We start from the raw sequence: 23763 nt of genomic DNA, 5'->3' as shown, positions 1-23763 counted from the left end.
ACCATCAGGAGTTGGGAAAAACGCACGGAACAACTAATCTCACCCACTCTTGTACGAGTCTCTTGTGTTGTGTGTTAGTGGTAAACGCGGATGTGTCCGGATGGCAGTGGAGGAAACCTTTCTGCTGGGAAACACAGTTGTGGAGAGAAAAAAAAAAAGAAAGGAAACAGGAAGATACAACACCACCTGACGTTTCAGTAGTGTGTCGCAGTGTTGCACAACGATGATAACAGAAGAAACGAAAGAGGAGGAAAAGAAGAACATGATGAAGCAGAAGAAGAAGAAGAAAGGTGAAGGTCAGAAGAAAATATATATCGAAAGTAAAACTGTACCAGGAATAAACACTGGCGACAGAAAAGACGTTCAGAAGGTTGTGTAAAGACGGTCAACCATGAAGCAAGAACCGTCCAGGCAGTAATGTACGTGTGTGTGTGTGTGTGTGTGTGTGTGTGTGTATACACACCCTCTGCGGCCACGTATAATACGCTGGGGAGGAGTGATGAAGACATAAACAAAAGGGGAGGCGAGCGCCAGGAACCATCGCCCGGTCTGGCCAGCCTCGCCTCGCCTCGCACCACCTATGTACGACCAGAGAGAGAGAGAGAGAGAGAGAGAGAGAGAGAGAGAGAGAGAGAGAACCCCGGTCGTCAACAATAAGATGTACAATTGGTGGAGGAGGGTTACTTAGAGCGGCGGCCTCCACCTCCTCCTCCTCTTCCTCCTTCCCCCAGCATATTGTAAGAAGTCACGGGAGAGGCTGGAGGAAGATAGGGGCGTGTGTCGACGGGACGACAACCCCTCCCTCCACCCCCATTCTCCCCCTATTACCTCCCACCACCTCCATTTCTGATGGGATTGTGGGGTAGGATGGCTGCATGTGGGTTAGTTCATTTCTTTCTTTTCTCTTTCATTAAGGATTGTTGAGTGGGTTGAATAGGCCGTAATACCGGTCATTTGTTTGAGCTTCAAGGTCGTCTGATGAGTACACGGAAGATCTGTGATTCGTTCAGACGAATGTATAAAAGATGTATCAACACAGATGTTTACAGATTTATTAAACTTCCTACAGTTACATGTCCCTACACAAGCTGTACAATATATTGTTCTCTTGCGGCTAACAGTAGATCTCTTGTTGAGCGTCGTAAAACATGATTATGGGCCTCTGTGGTGTAGAGGTAAGCGTTACTGACCATGATTACATTCACGGGCCGCCCCGGGGTCGAGCCCGCATTGGTTCGATTCCAGTTCACGGTGGTCGGTTCGTAGATTACCCAGTTGTTCGTCATCCTCCGCTGGGGCTGGTTGGTTGGATGAATTTGATACCTGGCTCAGTGTAGGCGCCTCAGTTCTCGCAAAGCAATCACGTATATTGAGGTAGACATGTGACGTAAACATTATATAACAGATGTACATTATTCTAACATCTTTCCAGTTGCGTTTAGTAAAGGATTTGGTCATGGATCTCAGTGGATGAAAAACATAATTTTTTTTTTGCCTGCATTCAATAGTTATGTTTATATTATACGAACACACACACACACACACACACACACACACACACACACACACACACATAGGTGTCCGTGGTGTGGCGTTTAGCGTCGTTGACTTTGACTCACGCAAGGGTCCTGCATGGGTCGAGTCCTGGGCGTGGCAGTCTGTCCATAGCCAGCCTATCTTTTCTTCTTCCCCCCGGGGCTGGTCAGTACTTGGCTTAGGCTGGTGTGTGTGTGTGTGTGTGTGTGTGTGCACATAACAGTAAAGACATGGTGCATAAACACAAGGTTAAGAAGACCGGGCAGCACGAGTGTAAAACTGTCACCCAGTAACACGCAAATTGTAATTACAGACATCACGTATACACACACGAGAGAGAGAGAGAGAGAGAGAGAGAGAGAGAGAGAGAGAGAGAGAGAGAGAGAGAGAGAGAGATTACGTAATTTGAGGTGAGCTTTTGGCTCAAAAGCACAGTCATGTAAACACTACGTACACACATACCTCATTCGGCCGTAACAAAGGATGAATTAGCCGTGTTTTCTTACAGAAATAAACCTCCGTCCAAGATGTATAACAAAGAACCATCGAAAGCGATTCTTTCCGCGTGATTGAAAACCTGTTGAGCAGGACAGTACAGCCAGCCCCTGAGCACGACTGTACGACCGTTAGGCATCATTGTGTGAACCTTGACCTGATCCTTTTAAGGTCAGATCGATACCACAGTGTCCCAGGCCCTCCCCCGTGCTCCTGAAGGGGCTGTTGTGTCGTGCCCAAAGACAGTAAAACATCAAGCTCGACGAACTTATAGGGTAAAAATGAGTCGGTTCAGAATCCTTAAGTTCGTATTGGAACCACTTTTTTTATGACATCTTCCTTACCACTTATAGATACAGAGAGAACTACGTGTCTTTCAGTTACATATAGATAGGATGGACGTTGATTTTATAGTTGGTTTGGTATGAGATACTTCAGGAGCCAAGCCAAGATTTTGTCTGGTTAAAAGAGCCTGAATTTCAATAGGAGCAAAAAGGGTCACCACTTTTCATCACTTCATTACCAACACAGTATTAAATATCTCTTATGATTCAACCTTGAGCAAATTATTTTAGTCGTAAAGTGACGTTCAGTAGCTTATCATGTTTTCTAAGTGCAAAACACCACGACTGTTCGGGTAACTGTATTGCTTGTGTTTGTATCAGCTTCGTGCAAGGGAGTGTGTGTGTGTGTGTGTGTGTGTGTGTGTCGGGAGCCTGTACTGTAATGTCTCGCCCCCACATACCATGGCATGTAAGAGTGGTGGACAGAGCGATGAAGCTGGATATAAATAATTGGCATATAAAAAAAGAACATTATTTTCAAGAGAAATGGGAACCCCCCTCCCCCTCTCCGGTGAGGTGCAGCTAGAACATAGAAAACGTGTTCGGAAGAAAATGCTGAGTGGGGGGAGTTCCTGACTTAAAACATTATTACCGAAGTCCAACGTATTACTCCTTCCTTCTCGTAGATCCTTGTTTTCATGAGAGACATTAACCAGCAAGGTAACAGCATGACCTCTGACGTACTGGACGAGAGAAAGGTCAGTGATTGTCGGCGACCAGTTAATTAACTCTCCCGGTCGTTAGTGAATTGAACCGTTGGCGAGGGCTGGAGGTTCCCAGTGTATCCTCTTACGTACTCCTGTGTGTAATTGGTAGACAAACAACCGGCATGCCTGCCAGGGACGAGTGGACTGACTGTCAGTCAGTCGGGAGGGGGGGGGAACTGGTGTGGGGTGAGCTTTTGTGGTTGTGACGGTGACTGTCTGCTGGTGAGGGTGAGTTGTGGTGAGTGGCGATGGTGATCGTCATTTGCATGGTGGTGGGGACGGGTTTTTGGTGACTGTAGGGTTTCGGAAGGGATCAGGTTGTAGTGACTGTGTATAGTAAGGACGGGTTTTGGTGACTGCATGGTGGCAAGGAAGGGTTTTGGTGACTGTATGATGTTCCAGCAGATTGTGGTGACTGTATGGTAGTAGTGGTGATGTTTGTGGTGACTGAATGGTGGTAGGGACGTATTTTGGTGACTGTTTGGTAGTAGGGTCGACTTATGGTGATTGCAGTATGGTTATGTAGGGAGGGACGAATTGTTTAGTAACTGTGAGACTGGTTCTCGCGACCAAGTGGTGGTACTGCGGTAGATTATGTTTGGTCTGTGACTGTGTGTTGTGGTCGTGGCTGTTGTGTGTGGCAATGGACACCGGTGACTGAACGAGTTAATTCCTATAACGATATGAACCAGTCGTAGTCGCTGTGCTGGTTTGGTCTACTACGAAGCAACTGTTTACCGTGAGTGTTTGGTGATAGAAACTAACAGTGATGATGGTGAATACACCATGTTGATTAGTGTGGGTAACTGTGTCTGTGGTATGGTGAGGATTGATTGAGCCTACACGGCGACACAGTACCTGGATATGGGAAGTTGACACAGCCTCTGTAGAGCTGAATCGTAGCTGCGTCGCTGTCATTGACCGCTTCTGCGACACCCAGACGATCGTGTGTGTGTGTGTGTGTGTGTGTGTGTGTGTGTGTGTGTATTGAGTTGCGTTTGCTTGTTTGTTACTATTCGTGTATAATACATCTCATTATAAATTTCCTTCATTTTGTAATGAACATCATTCCTTCCAGTATTAACCCCCCCCTTTAATTTTTTTACCCTGTACCGCACGTGGGTGGAGGAAACACCGGAGAACAAAGGGTGAACAGCCACTTGTCGATGTGAGGGGAAAACACCGCGCTCATAAACTTCATTATAAAGAGCACTAACACTGGCAGGTGGGGGTTTCCCTCCGTGACGTCATGCGGGCCAAAACAGCACCCTCCTCCTCCTCCTTCGCCAGAACCCACTGTTATATATATATATATATATATATATATATATATATATATATATATATATGCCGGTAAAACCACAAGGAAACGGAAAATGTGGTGTCAAGCGCATTGGTATAATTACATTGTTAAGACTGAGTGACTCAGTCTTAACAATGTAATTATACCAATGCGCTTGACACCACATTTTCCGTTTCCTTGTGGTTTTACCAGGACCTTACATACCCTTGCTACTTGTGTACTTTTTGCATATATATATATATATATATATATATATATATATATATATATAGAGAGAGAGAGAGAGAGAGAGAGAGAGAGAGAGAGAGAGAGCGAGTGATCATACATGCAGGACAAGTGGACGTGGTTCTTGTCTGTGAACAATCTTGAACACCTGGGTAAGGACCGTAAGATTTATCGATTGGTAATTATAACTTGACGTTGACGTGCATAATGATCGCGGTGGTCGACATCCCTGAGGACCAGATAGCCAGCCGACCGAGGTTTGGGAATTATCTTGAAACTCGTGAAGAAGATGCGTGTGTATTAAGGTTTATTCGACTGCTGGATATATAACCCGACGGCTGATAGCCCTAATGACCCTGCAGGTAGGTAGGCTTAGAATCCAAATAGCTTAAAAACAATCGTCCAAAACACGTCGTGTACACGACTCTCGTCTTCTGGATGGTTAGTTATGTGCTTGTTTCGTGGGTTGGTTGTTTGTTCGAGCGGTGGGTTGTTTGGTGTGAATGAGTAGGTGTTTGGATGGTTGTTTAGGGTGGATGGTTTCGTAAATGAATATTTGGCTTCAGTGGACAAATATTTATATGGTTATTTAATCGAATCGTTGATTGAATAATTGGTTGGATGATCGTATTTATTGATCGGTCGATTCATCTGGTCAGCTAACTGATTCCTGGTTAACTATCTTGTTGATTGGTTGATTAAATTACAAGATGAGTACTCATCTGACTCACCGACTGGTTAACTGGTTGGCTTGCTGTCTTGACTGCCAACTGACTGTTTGGGTAACTGGTTAGGTTGCTAGCATAATGGTTACTGATTGACAGTTAGGGTAGCTATTTTGCCTGAAGAGTGGATAGACTTTGCCGACTGGACGGCTGGCTAGTGGGTGGGATAGGTGTCTGCTTTGCAGACTGATGAGTTGATTGGGTGATTAGTAGATATCATGCTAACTGACTGGTTGGCTGAGGCGGCTGGCTGATAGGCTGGATTGGCGTGGGGGCAAAAAAGAAACACAGCGTTGTAGCGAGTCATTTAGCCGCATGGATGGCCAGTGTGCGTCAAGCTTAGCATCTAGGTAGCTGGCCACCCAACACAGTAACCCCAGGGTTGAGGAAGGGGAATGGAATAGGCACACATCAACTTAAATTGGGTCATCAGCAAGTTCGTGCGACAACAGCTAGTGGGTAGAGGGGGAGGTGGGTTGAAGGGAGGGGGGGTTGAAGGGGAGGATTTGGGGGGGGCAGAAGGGCGGACGAGTATTCTCAGCTGCTGCAGGACGACGCGTCGCTGACGAGGTCTCCCCACAATTCCTTGTGACTTCAGTGGACCGTGTCTCGTGTCACACCGGTCAGCAGTGTGGAGCAAGACACGGCCGAGGGAGACGAATGCGGAACAGAGGCGGGAGGAGAGAAGAGATGGGGAGGAGAGGCAAGACGGGAGGAGAAGCGAGATGGGGAAGAGGCGAGAGAGGGAGGAGAGGAGAGAAGTGAAAGGGGTTGGAATGGCGAAGGGAAGGAAGTGTACTGGGAGAGAAGAGGTAAGGGAGTAAAGGTAAGAAGGGATGGAATAGAGGGGCAGAGTTCGGATGGAAAAGGGGGGGAGAGAGAGAGAGAGAGAGAGAGAGAGAGAGAGAGAGAGAGAGAGAGAGAGAGAGAGGTTAAAGAGGAAGAAAACTGTCAGAGGGAGAGACTGTATGTGAGTGAGAGAGGATTGGAGAGAGAGAGAGAAAGTGAGAAAACGTAGACGAAATGGGAGGGAGAGTAAGTTTGGAAACAGAAAACCAGGAGGGAGTTGCGGCCGTTTGGGAAACAGGACATTGCAACAAGAACAAACAGTGGAATTAGAGCGTGTGAGGAGACGTACACAGGCTCAGGACTTGCCGGGTTGGCGGTGGACACAGGAAATATGTAGATACATCTCGTCCTACACTGACTCTGTGGTACTGCGGAAGATTTTTCACAAACACACGACCAAGACGACGAGGAAGAAGAAGAAGAAGAAAGAAAGAAAGAAAAGAGGTCCTCAGAAAATCGAAGATGCCAAATATATATATATATATATATATATATATATATATATATATATATATATATATATATATATATATGTATATATATATATATGGAATGTTAGCCTTAGGAACCTGTGGTCAAAGACCGTAGCAAAATCACCCTTCAGCTTTAAGCTGCTGAAGTGTGTGTAGTCTGAGTTTGTTTTATTGGTGATGAGTTGCCAAGTCCACCGCCCCCACACACACACACACACACACACACACACACACACACACACTTCTGTCCCTGTCGTTGGCTGATGGCCTTCAGTCCGCTGAAAACGTTCATTGTGAAAATTTTAGTCTTTTATAATATTTACTTTCAACCGAGTTTACTTTTGATTTTCATTATATCCAGTGAAATTGTTGACTGAAATCTCGTATTGAAAAGAAAAGGGGGTCACAGATAAGCGTATCTCTCGATATTCATCCATAAAAATTCATTTATCTCACCACTTTCCTGGGCTGAGAATACCAGACACGTCGACAATGCGAGCATCCAAGAAAAACAAACTCGTCTGTAAGAAACATAAGGAAAAACGTTGTTCAAGAAATGACTCCAGATAAGAGAAGAGAAAACGTAATCAGTGGATGTAGGATACGAGTCTGAAACCGCCAAACGAAAAATACCAAGAACTTGGGCAGAGATAAGCTTGTCTGGTGAAAATGGGGAGGGGGAAAAAAAAGAATAAGAAAGAAAATGGACATTCCTGAGCATCTGACAACATGCTCATAATTTCCCGCATGAGGATGTCTGGGCAAATGCTGGCGCGCAGCCCCTCCACACACGGTTCTTCACGCCAGCCTAAATGAGAGAAGACTAACTTGGCCATTTGGGGAAATTATAACAATGAAACAGAAGCTCACTGGAACACTAGAGACAATTAAAAGGACGGCGGCCTCCCCAGGCACAAGAGGAGTGAGTGGAAGGTAGGTGCAGACTTTCCCTTGGTGTAAACCTGCAAGTGGAAAGACGAGGACCCCTCCTATTGTAGCCCGCCTTCATAGGAGGGGAAGACCTTTATCTTACGGCAGGAACCTAATAGGGCGATTGTGGAGCCTTCCTCTTGTATTAGGCTTCCAGCACGGGGGTCGCTGGACTCTTCCCTCTGTAGCAGGACGTCAGAAGAGGAATAGCAGGAGCCTCCCCCATGCAGCAAGTCTTCAGGAGGAGGGAATGCGAGAGTCATCCTCCTGTAGCAGGTACCGCGGAAGGGGAATGATGATAGAGTCCGCATCCTGTAGGAGGCCAGTAGAAGGGTAATACCCTCTCTCCTGTAACAGGTCTTCAGGAGAGAGAGGGTGGGTAGATGCTTATGCCATCGTCTTGTAGGAGGCATCCGAGAAGGGGTGGCTGCCTGAGCCGTCGTCTTGTAGTAGGCCTACAAGATGCTTAGGACCTTCTTTTTTTGTAGTTGTAGGCCTCTCGAATGAGGATCAAGGAGTCATCGTGCTGTACGAGTATTAACCTTCTCAAGAGATGGAGTTAAACAATCTCTCTCTCTCTCAGTAAGCCTTCACGAGGCAGTCGACTGTATTTGTTCTATTCGAAGGGAGGGTAAGGTGGCGCGAGTCTCCTCCCTCTTGTAGTATTCCTGAAGGAGGGAGATACGGCTATTCATCCTCTTCCAGTAGACAGAGTGGAACGGGAAAAGAAAAAGGTGGGGCGGGGGGTGGAGCTACATCTTGCAACAGGCTCATAAAAGGCGAATACGCTCACCTTTCCTTCAAGAGAGAGCGTTCTTTTCTTAACAGGCCGACCACTGCTGGGTAGTACCTTGAGAGTCCTTCCCTTGTAGCATGATAGTAGGTGGGAACGTGATTGTGGGGCGGGAGTGAGGGGGAGGGTTTTCTCTGTTGCCTGGCTAGCTGATACAAAGACATGAGTAACGAAAGTTAAGACAGATGGAGAGAGAGAGAGAGAGAGAGAGAGAGAGAGAGAGAGAGAGAGAGAGAGAGAGAGAGAGAGATGTATGGAGAGAAATGCAGTGCTGGGCAGGAGGTAGGTACAGGGTGTGGTGCTGTCATCTGACAATAATGCTGTATGTGTAATGTATTATTTGAATGTAAGATATAGCATGTATGTAACTCAGAAACATAAATTCTGATAGAATTCATTTTTGCATTGAGGATTTCTGAAAAAAAAAGTATGTGGAGTGGAATTTGGAAGAGAGGAGGAGAGGGGAAAAGAGAATGGCTGTATAAGTGGGAAAGAAAGAGGTCTTTGTGTACATAAAGACTAAGCCATCCCAGCTATTAATCAAGACAAGGCCACAATCTATTTGAGATATAGGGAACTGGCCGAGAGATTTCTCGATTACTTTAATAGGCTATTCCAAGCAAGGAACAAGTTTGTGTGCCAGATGATAAATAGGCAAGATAAAGCGGAATTCGTCTCTGTCAAGTTGAGGGAACTTTTATCTCAACGCCACATGAAACGCTCTGGCGAGGAATTACTGATAAAAGTTTATTATATGTATATACGTTCGCTGTGTTGTATTCTTCTCACACGAGTTCCACAGGATCTCGCTGTGTTGTTGCTGGTGCATTAACGTATTATCTTAATGGCTTCAAACTTGGGTGGTGTGTTCTAATGAACTGTCTTCTCCTGTCAGGTACGTGAAGTGTGGGGTGTTATGCGACTGCTGACGAAGGCCTTACTGGTGAGTTCCTTTATCTTTTTGGCTTTTTCAAGACCACAGCGGTGTCGCCCAGTCGTCCGTCACACAAGATTACTTCAGGAGAATTTGTGTGCTGGTCTTTGCTTTGGCAAAGACCTTTTTTTTTTCAGTTCTTCTTCTTCCCCTTTTATTCTTTCTTCCTTATATCTTATAGATTTTTTTTTTTTTTACGTTTCATTTCTAGGTTGTTCGTGATTGTGGAAGAGATCAAAACATAGAGATAAGTGAGGTAAGAGCCAGCAGGTGACGTAAGGAAAGCAGTGTCTCTAAGCTTTAGATGTAACTGAAGAGGTGCCAGTTGCGTCAGGTTTATATAGAGCGAAATATTTCTTAAGTTTATTCTTAATACAAGGATGTACCGTGCATGTAGGGAGGTGTAAGCAAGACACTGTAGCCAGACGGCACCATGTAAGGCCTCCGTGCCCCGTGCCATTCCTCTCTCTCTCTCTCTCTCTCTCTCTCTCTCTCTCTCTCTCTCTCTCTCTCTCTCTCTCTCTCTCTCTCTCTCTCTCTCCTACACCAGCTCCCAACCTGACATCTGCCTCACCTCCGTCTCCATCACCTCATCTTACATATAACACCCCCCCCCTTCCACCCTCCATCAATCTACCCTCCATCACCCCCATTCACCAACAAACCCCACACCTACGTCTCTTCCCTCCCTACCATCTGCCCCACCCTCAAACCCCACCATCTAGCCCCATCCCTCCATCACTTCCTTTCCCCTCACCATCTTACCAGCTCCCCCCCCCCCCCACACACACACACTCTCCATCACATCCTACTCCATCATAATTTTGTCAGTAATCTTTATTATGCAAGAAGGGCACGTGTCACCGTACAGGGTATAACAAAGCGTTACGTCTTGAGGCTGTCTCCCTGTCTGCCCCTGCTGGTGTCAGCGGATGTATTCCATCATGTTTATAGACTGAAAGTTCCTTTGTCACCTGTTGTGATGTTGTCAGTGACTGCTCTGTTGTCACATCTCGTCAATTGTTGAGCTGTTGCCCCACTGTTGCCGTCTGTTGTCAGCTGTTTTCTATTTTTTTATGGTCAAGTGTTACCTGTCATTGCCCTGTTGCCAACGGTTGTCAGTCCTTGCCCTGTTACCACCACCTGTTGTCCGTTGTTGTCGTGTTACCCCCCGATTGTATATGTTGTCACCTGTTGTTAGATCTTGTTGCCACCTGTTGTACGTTGTTAGCCACTTACCACCTGTTGTAGGTTCTTGTCCTGTTGCCACCTGTTGTCAGCTGTTGCCTCGGTGTCACCTGTTGTTTATATGTTCTTGATTCGTTACCGTCCCGTATGTATTGTGTTGATTACACTCGAGCCTTGAGGTTTGCAGCTGCTGCTGCTTCATTATCAGCTGCATCATCAGCTGTTGGTGTTGTGGGCTGTTGTAGCAGCTGTTGTTGTTAGCCGTAACTATGTAGGTAAGATGTATCACTTCCATGTGCTGTTTGCGAAAGTTGTGTTTCGAGGCTTACACGTCTCTTAGTATGTAACTCACATTGGCTGTACAGGCCTTGTTCACTGCTATATTCTTCTGTCTCTCTCATCCCTCATTCTCTATCTTCCTCATCGTTCATTCTCGTATCTTTCCCCTCCCTCACTCTCCCTATCTTTCGTATCCCTCATTCTCCTATATTTCTCATCCCTTATTCTCCTGTCTTTCTCATCGCTCATTCTCCTTCCTGATATTTCGCTCGCCTCCGGTATCTGCACTGCGTACGTTTCTGATTGTTCCCTCGTCAGCGTCTTCCTCTTCTTGTAAATAATCTTCGTGAAATGTGGGTTGTCATGTGGTTTTAGCGATGGTGGTGTCGGGGTATTGTGGTGCCAGATGAGCTAATGGTCCAAGCCAGTGAAAGTTAATATCTTTTATAACTGTTGTCAGTTGTGTGAATGTTGTTGCTAGTGTGTTGTTAGTGTATGTTGTTGCTGTTGTGTTGTTAGTGAATTCTGAGCTGATGGATGTGTTGTGAGTCAGTTTTCTCTGTAGCTTCTTTGTTTTCGTGGCTAAGTGTCACTGTTGTCAGTCAAGCTACGTTGTCAGGTGATGGACGCAGTGTTGCCGTGTTGGAGGGTTCCACCAACTTGCCTGTCCGGGATTTGGGGCGTACAGGTATATAAATGGTTAATAAATTCCCTCCGTAAACGCCGCACACACACACACACACACACACACACACACACACACACACACACCGTGAGTCAGCACGGGGTCTGCCCGGGGTCAGGTCCGCATGGGTTAGAATCGTAGTCGCTGCCTCAGCCCACAGCTGGTCCCAGCTGTTCATCCTGCCTTCGGGAGCCAGTCAATAAATGGGCACGTAGCTTAGGCTGGTGTGTGTGTGTGTGTGTGTGTGTGTGGAGGTAAAGCCAGCGTTCCCTTTCCTCAGTTACTCTCCCTATCCTTCCTTCTCTACCTTCGTCGCCTTTTCCAGCCACCATTCTCTTTCTTCAGCTGCTTTTCCCATCCTTCCCTTTCTCCCTCCTCTCCACTCCACTCCTCTCCTCTCCTCCCTCAACCACCGCTCTCTTCTCTCACGTATACTTTCCCTGTGGCACCGTCGCCCACTTTAACACGGCCGCCCAACAAATGGTGTGAATGTATGATAATGGAACGTCTTCCTCCTCCGCTACGCTGAACACGGTCATTTGTTCTTCTCTCGTCTTATTCATTCTCGGATCCTTCCTTCCAAATTTCTCAAATTTCACCGTAAAGTATTTTCGTTTTCTTTACAGATTCACAGGAAATACGCGGAGTATTTTGTATATTTTTTTGTGTATAGTCCCAATGAATTCATGGCACCGTTTGCCGTTGTATATGAAGTTCTCTGGAAAGGTCTATGTTAAGGTGTTCATTGGCTTTTATGTTGAAATGTGTACGTAAATACGAATGAGCTGTGCTTATTTGCTTTATAGCACACACACACACACACACACACACACACACACACACACACACACACGTGAATACCATGTGTATACATTTGTGTCACTGAACTCCACAGAAAACGAGAGGTCACACCGCGAGCAAGACAGTCACCTTTAGCGAGGCTGTGTCATCGTCAGTGGACGGAAAGGAGTTACAGTCTCCCATGGGAGTCCATCATCTTCCTGCGCGGAGTGCATCACCGATGCTGCAGGACCCTAAAGAAAAAGGGGTAGTGGGGGATATATATAGTGTTCAATTTTAGCGTTATGTAGGTCTGCGTGTCGTCAGCAGGATGACCGAGCATGGTCCGCGGGAGCTCACACTAAAGTGTTCTTCCTTCCTGTTTACCAAACTTTATTCCTTCGCCAGATACACGTCGAGACGGAGGAAGTCTTTTTGTCTCACGTTGGCCCACGGGAAATTTGGTTCCACTTTCTTTCCTTTGGATGATAGATATCTTTTTTTTTTTTCGTCTCGTCTTTCCCTCCGTAAACTTTATTGTGATGTGTTCTCTTGTCTTTCTCTTATCGGTAAAATGGCTGCCTTTATTGTTTATGAAACATTATTGACAGAATTGGTAGATGACATAGGGGTAATGATGAGTACTGTGAGGGGTTAAGGTAATATTTTTGTCTTTCTGCAAAGATTTTATCATTTATTGATAAAGGCTTAAGCCTCTGCGGCGTCCATTTGCAGCCAGCGTTGCGAATATCTGCAGAAGATTTTAATCTTATTTTTCGTATTTCTTGCACCCAGGGGGAAACACCCAGCCACCAGATATCCAGAAACGTAGGATATTCTGCTGAAGTTCGAATGTAATTGTGCTGGAAAGCAAATGTGTTTTGGTGAATCATCTTGGTCTAGTTTGACGTAGGCCTGCAAGTTACATATAGGAAATGATTAGTTAATCAGAGAGGGTAATAGTGTAAGACTTTGCATTGTCTAAATGATCCACATCGACAACCAGTAGGACAGATATTGAGGCATAGGAATAGATTAATAGGAGAAGTAAACAAAAGTGTTAATCAGTGAAGAAATTGATCAGTATAAGACACTAACCTGTATAAGATATTAATCAGTATAAGATAGTAATCAATATGAAATATGAATCGGTATAGAATGTTAATTGTATAAGATATTAATCTGCGTAAGACATTAATCAACACAAGATATTTATCAGTATAAGATATTAAGCAATATTTGATATTAATCAGTATAAGATATTAAGCAATATTTGATATTAATAAGTATAAGATATTAATCAGTGTAAAGCACTAGACCTTGTCTAACAGGTGGAGTGATGCTCAGTAAGTGTATTTGCCATGAGGGTAAGAGGAAGCCATGACCTCTTAAAAAGAGGAGGTAAACTCACTTAGTGAGAGACGGGCATGCGCGAAAAATCTCTTCTTACACTGAGACATTTTCTCGCGCGAGAGAAAGACATTAATTATATCATTCTCTCTCTCTCTCTCTCTCTCTCTCTCTCTCTCTCTCTCTCTCTCGCGAATTGCAGTGTGAACGACGTAATTGCATCCGTTCTTGGAACAACCATCGTGACTGAATCCCCTTTTCTTCCACGTCCCTTCCCTTTGAGCACTCCTTTACGTTCCCCCTTCACCCCTAACCTCCAGCTTCCTCCCCTCCCGTAGAGCCCTCTTTCACCTCCGCTTTCCTCCCTCCACTACCCTCCCCTCTCTTAAAAGCCTTTATCCCCTATCCTCCTTCGACTACCTTCCCCCCTCCCAGCCTTCCTCCACTTCCCGTAGAGACCTACTCAATCCCCAGCCTGGAGAATCGTGACATGGATTGCCTATCGCTACACTACCACACCCATCAACCCTCCCTCCAATGGGAATCAATCAGGCTTTTATCCGCATTGAATTCTCTCCCATTCAGTCATCTTCACTGTGCCTCATACGTTCCATTCCTCTCCCATCTCTTCCTCTGATCAACTCCGATTGGTTTTGCTGGCAGCTATCTGTGTATGTATCGTTTATTTCCTTCCAAGCCTCTCGTATTTCTGCCTTCGATATTCGCACAGGAATGGAGAACACATTTTTTCCTTTCCTCGTAATATATATATATATATGTATATATATATATGTATTGTGTGTGTGTGTGTATGTGTAAGGATTGATATGGTGCGTATATGAAGTGAAGAGACAGACCCCCTCCCTGTTGTGTAAATCTCCCACCCTTTAATAAACAGGTTGTAATCACACACACACACACACACACACACACACACACGTACCAACACTGGTCATTGTGAGAGTAAGGTTCTTCCTCTTCATTCATATCCAGCCTCTGTCTCCTCTCCTCTCCTCTGAGCTCCTGGTAGGCGCCCATTTTTATCATCGACTCCCAATTTCCAGGGTGGTGTCCCCCTCCGTCGTGATCATTTGATAATGGAAGAACCTTGCCCACAGGGACTACCTCCTGGGACGGGTCAGTCAGTGGTGGTCGTGTTCGGCCACCACTACCGCCACGTATTCCTACCACTGCCACTAAACACCACCACCACTACCCACTTAAAGGAACCGGGTCTGATGCATTTTATCCACCACTGCGGTGAGGGGAATCTCTCAGATCGTGGCATATCTCCCAAGGCTCCGCGGGAAGACGGAGGATGGGGCTTTTGTTTGAGGTGTCCACTATATAGGGCGGGCTCCGTTGAGGCCTAGGGAGGAGTAGGCTTATGACCCCCAGAGGGTGGGGGGGGGGGGGCGCAGTAGTAGTGGTGTCGTAGACCCATCCTCTCCTCCCGGTCCCTTCGCTAATCTCTCAGTGGGACCCAAATTATCCCAGACTCGCGCTGAAGGCCGGTAAAGAATGGGCTACAGCCCGCGGGACGACAGAGTCCTACGAGGTAGTAGGTAGATTGAGTCGCCATCGCGATCTCCTGTGGGTGCATCTTCGTCAGGGTGAGGGTGGGGGACGAGCGCACGTTGAACAGGCCGGGTCTGCGTTGGAAAAATTCGACCCAACCTGGCACGTTGGACGTGGGAGACTCAGCAGGACACTGGGGAGCTGGGAAACGTGAGGGGACAGACAGTAAGAGAGTGATGATGTCAGTGACTTCTTTGTGGTGTAACGGTTAGCGTCGCTGACTAGTTTGCATTCGCGGGGTCGAGCCGACGTAGTTTCGAACCCTGGTAGCGTTAGTGAATTGGCTGTGATTGGGGTATTCTGTGGCCATGCCGTCTCGGCCTACATAGAAAAAACAAGGAATGTTGAATCTTACAAATACGAGAAACTTTCATACGGACCAACATTGGAAGTTCTCAAGGCCAACGCCAGATAAGATATCTGCAGAGTCCACCTGGTCAGCGAGCCACACCGCTGCAGGGGACGCGTAGGCCTATATAGGGAGGGTGTCGGCCCCAAATAGCCTGACTGATCAAAGGACTTGGACCCATTCCAAGCTTTTGGAGGTTCGAGACGAGCCTTCGAAATTGACTTACGGTATAGTTAAGGTAAAGTTTACGGGGGTTAGAGAGAGAGAGAGAGAGAGAGAGAGAGAGAGAGAGAGAGAGAGAGAGAGAGAGAGAGAGAGAGTCCTCGTAGCTGTAAATTAGAAAGAGGAGGAAGCGAAGACCCGTCTGTCTATCTCTAATCCATCATTTCTCTCGGGTCACTTTGAAGGTCAAGCAGCGTCCAGGAGCACCGCCGCCGTTGCCAGAATAAACCATCTATGACCCCGTCAGGTGGGGAGGAGGTCAGGAGGTCCCGCCCTCCTTATTAACCTCACCTTCGTTGTGAGTATTCCTCCTGCGTCACTTCCTTTTTTTCAGGGGTTGGGGGTTAGGAGGGAGAGGGAGGAAGGGGTATCCCTTGTGCCTAGGTCTCCCTTGACACTTAGTTACACTTAGTTATAGAGCTGTCCCTCCATTGATCACGCGAGCTCCTGACGAAGGTGGAGTAGGCAGGGCGGGAGGGACGATTCTGTCGTCATTCCCTCTTATATTTGCTGTTTGGTTGTCTTCCATTCAGCCAACGCTCAGGTGTGTATTTTAGTTCACGGCCGGAGGTGCTGGAATAGTTGGATAACTTACCGGGCCGGCCCGAGGGGGGAATTTTCTGTCTGGTTTTGTGGGTTCTGAAAAAAGGAACGGAGGAGAAGTGTTGGTGGGAAGGAAGAGGGGAGTGTTTGTAGTAGTACTGTGTTGATGAGGATCTGTGGAAATATTGTGAAGATTGTGTGGTTTTAGTGAAGTGTGGTGTGTTTTAAAGGTTGTGAGTATTGGTTGTGATGCAGTGATATAGATGTTTAGGGTTATAGTGAAGCGCGATATTGTTGATAGATCTCATGAAATGGGTTTAACACTGAGTTGTTGAGATGAGAAGTGTCGGTATTGCTGCAGTTGCAGTGTGGTAGGATGTGATGGAGTGTGGGTGTGAATGTAGTGGAGAAGAATGTTAGGGGGTGCTGTGTGAAGTGGGGGAAGAGGTTGGGGTGGGTGGGGGAGATGTTCTTGTTAGGGCGTAATGAGGACGGAGTGATGGAGAGTTTGAGAGTAAATGGGTTTTGGAAGGAGAAAGGTACCGATGAATGGAGAGGAGACCCCGCAGTGGGAGGGATGTAGTGCGAGTGGTCATGATGATAGCGAGGGTAGAAACTAGAAGGATGATGGCTTTGCGTAGGCGAGATGAACTATGGAGGGGAAGGGAGGAAAAAGCAGATAATTTAAGGTAAAAACTATTTGAAAGATGTCCGGGGAACATGGCTCTTGTGATTACTATCAGGATGTGGAAGACATACCATGAGGAGACCTTTGGACTTCTTCAGTAAACGGAAGAACAAAACATAAGATGTTTGCGACGTTTTGGAGAGAATGGATGAAGAATGAAAGCCTAGGATAGTACTTCATCGACCACGGATTGGAGGACGACCAGCAGCCTGACCTGGAAGGACATGGAGAGATGACATCCTGCCAAGCTTGACGAAAGATGGAACTAACAGACTGGACGAGACTACGACAGATTGGAATTTCTGAAAATGATCATGATAAGGTGGCAGCGATGCTTCTCGCTGATAGGCTGAAAACCTATCTAGGGAGGAAATACACACACACACACACATACACACACACACACATACACACACACACACACACACACACACACACACACACACACGGTCGTAGAACGTATAAGAACAACGATATACAGACACATCCATGAGTTCCCGCACTCCCTCACCCTAGTATATCGAGGATCATCGTTAAGGTAAACTCCTGGGGATATTTTAAACCCATCCATCCCAGCCAGAATCCTGTTCACGTAATTTGTTTAAACAGCGATTTAGGTGTAATCCCCGCGAACGGGAATGATCGCTAAATCAGTGAGAAATGAATAAAATTAGGTTAGGGATTTCGGTATATTTGGGGGGGGTCACTCCGTCGCGTTGGCCACATTCACAGCCGTCACTTGAGCATTTCATTTAACATGGTCGATTGGAACGGCACAGGAAACAGGTATGGTGGAGATAGTTTCTGGTCAGACAAACTTTTGATGAGTTATATTTTGAGGTATTAGTTTTACACTAGAGAACTGGTGTCTACTCTCACATGCATGATAAAAATATGGAGGGAAAAAAGGGATGTTTACCTGTGCTTAGACCTGTCATGTAGGAAGAAATACTTCTCTTCTCAGAAGTAGTGTGGCGAAATGTGGCACGTTGTGAGAGCGGGAGGTAGTGTGGTATGGAGACGTGTGTGGGAGGAGGAGGAGGCGAATGACGAGGGACCAGCATGGTGTTGTGGGCCGCATCGGGAGGGAGTGTGGTGGAGGGACGTTATTGATGAGGAGGACCAGCTTGGTGTGGAGGGTTGCGTCGGGAGGGAGTGTGGTGTAGGAGGAGGTGAGGGATGAGAACCATGTTGTGTGGAGAGAGAGAGTCACCTACGGGAAGGGAGGCGAGTGAGGAGGACCCCGCTTGTGTGGTATGGAGGAAGGCAACTTGGAGAGGATCTGGGGCATGGGATTAACCTAGTGTGGGTCGTCATTACCAGGGAACCTGCTGTTCTCCCCGTGTTTATATGGGACTGCTGTTGCTGCAGCCTGACCTTCGCTCTCACAGCTACACGTAATATAACGCTTCAACCCCAGGGCGGCGACTTATTGTATATTTGTCTGCAATGTACAGTTTTGCAACACCAACTACACTGGTTGTGTGATATGAATGAAGAAAAATGCAAGTTATCATGTCGTCTATAAAACCGTGAACCCGTGCCTCAGGCCATCAGTCAGAACCTGTCACCTCCACACTAAACCATCCGTCAGACACTGACTGACACCATCACATCACACGATCACTCACATCTTTCACCCAGTTATACCCACATTAAGTCGATCGCTTCAGTACCGAGCACCCTTCTTCCCTGCGTCAGTCATTACTGCCGGGCTCCCTCCTATGTCAGACAGACAGTACCTGGCACCCTTACATCCGTTCATCAGTAAAAACATGAACGACTCCCTTCCGAAACTTGGGCACCTGCAAAGATTACGCAGAAACCCCAGCGCCCACATCTGGTTGTCAGTTAGACGTAGCCTGTTATATACGTGATATTCAGGAAACCCACCGTACAAGCCCGCGTATGACGTATTATAAGACCTCTCAACTACTGCTTATGTAGCTGTGCAGCTCACAAACACACCTTGCATGGCTACCATTAAACACCCGTAAGACCTTTCTATCAGTAATATTTCTCTTACCCCAACACCTGACCTGCAAGACCTGTCTTCCTAGCCATCAGTAGTGTTTCCCTTCCCCCAGCACCTGACCTGTGAGACTTAGAACCCGTTCACTTAGCCATCAATAGTGCCTGGGTCCTCCCTCACCCCTGACCACCAGCACAACCCACCATCCTCCTCCCCCCTCCACACCAGACCACCATTAACACCTCCGGTCGTTGATGAGCGGAACATTTTTCAAAGGTTTTACTGCCCTTACTGAGTCACCAAAGCGTCTTAATTACTGGGACAGGTTAAAAGCCTTCAGACTGAATTCATTAGAGCGTAGACGCGAGAAGCACATAGAACTAAACAAACAGAAAATATGGGAAGGTCTCCTCACCTGCATACGCAAGCAGGCGCTTGTTAGTACTACGAATTTACCGGATTTTGCAGACCAAGTAAAAAGCAGATGTTCTGCGGAAATATCACGGATGTGGAGGAAATAGCTTACACTTAGTCGTCCATATCAGCTTAACTCACAATCAGCAAGTATTGAAGGTATCATGGATAGATCTGGGGATTTCTTCAAGAGGGAAAATAATGAGATACGTTCCTCGAGATTGCATTAAAACCTTCTTGTCCTGTGAATACGAAGGATTGGAAGATGCAGTAGGCAACAGTTAGGAGCTTCAAATAGTAATCAGGGAAGAGAGTGGCCCTTTAACCAAGCTTAAGGGGAACAGAACGATCCCCAAACTTAAGATATACTTACGGTAATCTAAGTTGGTGTAATGAATGTTACAGATGAGGACTAACCACCTCAAAGGACGATTTATCACTTCAACTGACGAATAAGATCTTCGACTGACGAGTAATGACGTCAGCTGACGCATAATCATCTCAGCTGACGATTACAGTGACCGCGCTGGTCCATACTTACTTCCTCACTTCTCCCTCGTCGCCCAAACCGACGTATACATCCTGTGTGACAGTTTACGATCGTTCGAATTGTATTTCTTTTCTTGTAATGTCTTAACAGAAGGTGTCATTGGTGTAAATATATGTATACATTTTTTTTGGTGCTTGCCGGTTCGGATGAGTCAGTTAAACCTCTACATAAACGAAATGTACACTTGCCAAAATCGTGGGAGTCCAGTGGGTCATAACGTATGATAATCCAGCTAACGTAAGGTGAAACATCTTATGGCAAGGGTTCCTGCAGCGGCCAACACCAGCCATCAAGTGTTTCAAGTGCGCGTTACGTAATCATCTGACTTTTCTCGACCCACACACACACACACACACACACACACACACACACAGAGAGAGAGAGAGAGAGAGAGAGAGAGAGAGAGAGAGAGAGAGAGAGAGAGTGTGAGCTGTTTCCTTTGTCGCCTTCCAAATATACTCAAGAGGACAACAAGAAAGCTAACCGGAAATAACCGTAAAGAAACGGGCTTCAAAGAATATTTTTTTCCTCTTTTCGTCTTCTTGCTCAGATCGTCATGAGAGGGTGTTGTACGTGTGTAGTCCCCGAGGAAGACAAGACACGATTCGTACATGTTTGTTTCGGTTTGCTCCTCATCTGCCAATAGTAAATGGCAGACAGCAGTAATGATACAGTAATAACTGTAGTTGGCAGTAATTGTTGTCTTTACTTGTAGTTTATTGACAGTAATCAATCACACAGTAATTGATCAGACCAGAGGTTCTGTACATGACATTCCTTAGGAATGATTACATGTTGTATAATGAGCATTTGATACACTGTAATCTGTACCCATTCTGGGTATTGAGTTACAGGCGGTGTATGATCCTTATGAAACCTGAGTAATGTGTGTGTGTGTGTCGCCTGGGTGTGTATATATGAGGTCAGTCGCTTCCTAGTATAGCTCGGCCGGCTGAGTCCTTCTGTGTGGTTGGCACCTCATGTCGTAAGAGGATGTATGGTCTTAAGATCATCCTCGAACACCTGAAGTGCGTCCTCTCTTAAGGTCATCCTCGAACACCAGAAGTGCGTCCTCAAGTTACTTCAACCGGTGGTCAAAAAGAAATGACGTCGGAAGTCCTAGATTTAGCACTGATAACCAACTCGTGATCACTGTAATATCCAAAATACCGAACACACAGGACGGATCTCCTCTGAAGTTGGGGCTGCCTTCGTGGCAGCTACGGAGAGAGAGTCGACCTTCATATGTGTGTTGTATTCTGGTTGTAGATATGTCTCGTTATCACACGAGATTAATTGCATTTTTGGCGTCGTTAATGGTGTATCTCAAGCTTCGCCATATGCAAATCTCTCGGTTGTACATCAAATTCCGTCAGTAAACTTGATGTGTGTAGGTTGGGATGCTCTGACGATTTTAGTACAATTGAATAGAAAATGTGAGCAAAATATCGTGGTTTCTTTCGTCGGCAACAAGGATATTTGAAACTCCTCAGAACGTAAAGCACATATGATGAGGTATCCACAACGACCTTTCGAGCTTAGATAAATATTTCACTCATGTTTCTTGCCCGTGTTTGGTCAGATTCGTCAAATGTCACAGTATTTGGTCAGACTTCGGCTAAATGTCATAAATGTTTTGCCAGCCAAAAACCGCTATAGCCTGCCTGACATTTACAAGTGACAGATCTCATTGAGACATCTTGCAAGGTCTTTTTCTTTTTAGACAAAACTTCTCCCTTAAATGTAGAAAAAAAACGATGAATTGAATCCGTGCTTTTGACTGAGCAACGGCGAGTATTAGCAACATTAACAATATTATTCTTCTGTCGTCGAGAGAGACGACGTGCGGCCTCTGGTCGACGTAATGTTGTCAAACAACCATCACAGTTTTTTTTAACTCGGCGAGCGCACACATAGCCTGGCGGTGGTGACTGCTGGCGCACGGAATGCGGACAAAGCATCACCTGACGCATGGGGGAGTCGGCCCCACAACCCGACCTAAAATCCGGATTAAGGAGGTTCTCAGTGTCCGAAAATAAAAATGTGCGAGACAACAGCAAACAAAAAGGCTTGCAGTCATTGTTGTGTCATAGAAAATGTAGATATATAAATGTATTTAAAAAACAATTTCCGAGGAAATTGGTCTGGATTACATGCTCGACTCGGGAGTTGTGGACGAATGGGTGGGTCATCATCATCCAGTGTTGGATGGTAACCCAGATGGACACGAGGATGAAGGTGTGATAGAAAAAAAAAATTATATTTTACCGTGACAAAATATTGAATTCATTTTTTTCCTACATCGTCTCGTAAGTCAAAAGATACAGACGTGTCATTAACAGACTTGGGTTTTTATTGAGTTCTGAAATCCTCGTTCTCGCCCCTAAAAAAATGTTAAGTTGACAGCTTAATGGCGAGCATATATATGAAAAAAGAAGCCTGGGATGTTGGTCCTGAATCCAGATATGAGCATAGAATCCCTATGTGGACTTCTGTCCCCCATGACCTCCACAGTATAACCCTTGAGCACGACCGCACGACCCTTGAGCATGGCGGTGCGACCCTTGAGCACGACTGTATGACCCTTGGGTACGACAGTTCGACCATAATATGACCCGTAAAGGTCAGGTCAGAAGTCACAAAAAGCCATCACACAGAAGTGTTTTTCTACTGATTGTGGCAGAGGCTGGCCTAAAATAGAAATATGTGGTTAGATTAATACTTTGTGGTGGAGACAGTTTGGCATGTTTTCGCTAGATTAACATTCCCTAGCGGACAGTTTGACAATTATTACCGCGTTATTCCGTGGGTAGATAACTTAACAGTTATTATTACTTGGCGTACATTTCCTGGTAGATAACTTGGCGTCTTCTACCCTGGCCTTTTATAATAGTGCCTCAGTAGACGGGCGTCCCTGTAGCCGATGGTAGATGAGTAGTTGAGGTAGACGACAACTACGTTATATTTCTCTTTCTATAAGTTCTAGATACGGTGATATGTTATTTGTGTCTGAGCTCTTGCCTCATATCCAAGTTAAAACTTTGTATGATATTTCTTACTCTTCAGCTTATCTGTAGTCTTCAAACTTTGTGTACAGTCATGTATGATATTCCTTACTCTTCAGCTTATCTGTAGTCTTCAAACTTTGTGTACAGTCATGTATGATATTCCTTACTCTTCAGCTTCTCTGTAGTCTTCAAGCTTTGTGTACAGTCCTGAGGAAAGCTTCCTGGTAAGTGATGTACGCATCATTTAATCTCTGTTATAGTTGTCTTGAAAGACCCTTTGTTTCCGTCCGTAGTTGAAGCGAATTCTACCGCATAATGTGTTGTTTATATACGGAAGGAAAGAAAAAAATACGTAGAACACAGCAGTTCCCTACTGCGTGTGCTGACATAAAAACCCGGGCGAACCCGGTCATTACAGCCACGTACGTCCCAGGGGAGGAAGACTGTGACCCAGGGACAGACTTATGTGTGTGTAGAGTATGTACGTAAAGGCAACTTTATGAGACACTCTTATCACCGAGGTTCCTCACCAACCTCCGGATACATCAGCTGCAACCTCCACTACCTACCTACACACACACACACACACACACACACACACACACACACACACACCTCGGAGTACGCAACTCTCGTCCACACCCTACGACCGTACTCAACACTTTCACCATTTTCTAGGAGGCACCTCGTTTTTCTTCATTATGTACACTTGCGGTGTTTCACATCCTTCCTGTGCCAGTAGCAGCGTCCCTCAGGCTAGGCCAAAGCCAGTGTGGCTACCTACACTACTGGTAAGCACTCCCGCCCCCTCTCCCCTCAAGTGCTTGGACACTAAAAGCCGCA

General features: G+C 46.0%; 1 long non-coding RNA gene across 1 annotated transcript in view; it reads left to right on the top strand.

Annotated features, from left to right (window-relative positions):
* LOC139755294 (uncharacterized) overlaps window positions 1–23763 on the top strand; it is a 188305-nt gene that overhangs the window by 143024 nt on the left and 21518 nt on the right. The window contains exon 3 of the long non-coding RNA XR_011714069.1: window positions 9276–9323. This is a non-coding gene — a long non-coding RNA (uncharacterized lncRNA). The remainder of the gene's footprint in view (window positions 1–9275; window positions 9324–23763) is intronic.

Source organism: Panulirus ornatus, chromosome 19 (genome assembly GCF_036320965.1).
Source record: "Panulirus ornatus isolate Po-2019 chromosome 19, ASM3632096v1, whole genome shotgun sequence".
In the NCBI taxonomy this organism is placed as follows: Eukaryota; Metazoa; Arthropoda; class Malacostraca; order Decapoda; family Palinuridae; genus Panulirus; species Panulirus ornatus.
Note: the sequence above shows the minus strand (reverse complement) of the source record. Positions and strands in the feature narration are given on the sequence as shown.